The 1301-nt window shown below is 48.1% G+C and overlaps 1 protein-coding gene across 1 annotated transcript in view; it reads left to right on the top strand.

Moving 5' to 3' along the window:
- Positions 1–1301, top strand: part of MAP3K3 (mitogen-activated protein kinase kinase kinase 3) — a gene marked incomplete at its 5' end in the record, with an annotated part of 9921 nt that overhangs the window by 7542 nt on the left and 1078 nt on the right. The gene's annotated exons all lie outside the window — the stretch shown is intronic.

Genomic DNA, 1301 nt, shown 5'->3' with positions numbered 1-1301 from the left:
TCCTGCTGTTTGCTGAATATCTTAAAGAAACTGGATCTGCTTAAACGGTATAAATCAGTCTAAACAATAATATATCCCTGCTTGCTCTTGAGCAAACCCCCAGCACTTCAGCACACATGGTTTACATTTTCTGTACTCCCTTCTAGTAAGTCTTAAATGGCTGGAAACCAGTGTAAAATTTTCACGTTGGATTTTAAACCTTGTCAAGAAGTCGTTTCTTGCATATTCACTGGATTTAATTCCTTTCCTTCCTTGTCTTGGCAATTGATACACGTCTGCCTCTGAAAATGTCTTTTGTTTGCTTTTCACTTCAAACGAAGGATTAATTTAAAGGTAGAAGAGGCAGTTTTGCCCTTTTAATGCAACAATGTGATCAAGACACATCGTTTTGGATATTAGAAGTTCACTTCGCTGCTTTTGCTTAATCTGTGGCCTGGAGGAAGCAATTAATCCTTTTTGAAGAAAAACCAATCACTGCAGTACTACAGAATCCCATCTTCCCTGTGTGAAGGTGTTGGTGTCACGCTTGCGTCAGCAAGGTGGCTCAGCCATGGCCATCCCCATAACCACATCCTTGCCTTGAAGGAGGCTGCAGAGCCCCATTAACCTCACCAGGAGTTTTCCCTTAACATAATGATGCATCTGCCCCACTAGTGTTTTAATTTGCTGCCTTTTCAGCTTGGAGCTGTTAAGACTTAATTTCTGACCAGCTTCAATGCTTGGTTTCATGTGAAGTGAAGATACTCTGGGTTTTATTCTCCCACATGGGGATTCTGAGTCTGTGCACTGAAGAGGGATTTTGCTGAAATAGCTTTTTGGGGTCAACTGGCTTTGATTCAGTGCACCTTGGGTAGAAAGTACGTTTCCTACCTTGCAACCATTGTCCCAGGCCCAATTACAAACTGGGTCCAGGGCTGGTTGGGAGCAGCCCCAGAGAGAAGGACTTGGGGGTGTTGGTGGACGAGAAGCTCAACAGGAGCCGGCCGTGCGCTCATCCAGCCCAAAGGCCAACTGCACCCTGGGGGCATCGAGAGGGGGGTGGGCAGCAGGGCAAGAGAGGTGATTCTGCCCCTTGGCTCTGCTCTTCTGAGACCCCACCTCCAATACTGCGTCCAGGTCTGGTGTCCCCACCAGCAAAGGGACAGAGATCTGCTGGAACGAGTCCAGAGGAGGCCACAAAGATGGTCCAGGGGCTGGAGCATCTCTGCTCTGAGGATGGGCTGAGGGCACTGGGGTTGTTCAGCCTGGGGAAGAGAAGACTCTGGGGGGACCTTAGAACTGCCTCCAACACCTGAAGGGCG

Source organism: Merops nubicus, unplaced genomic scaffold, assembly GCF_000691845.1.
Source record: "Merops nubicus isolate BGI_N331 unplaced genomic scaffold, ASM69184v1 scaffold1068, whole genome shotgun sequence".
Taxonomy (NCBI): Eukaryota; Metazoa; Chordata; class Aves; order Coraciiformes; family Meropidae; genus Merops; species Merops nubicus.
Note: the sequence above shows the minus strand (reverse complement) of the source record. Positions and strands in the feature narration are given on the sequence as shown.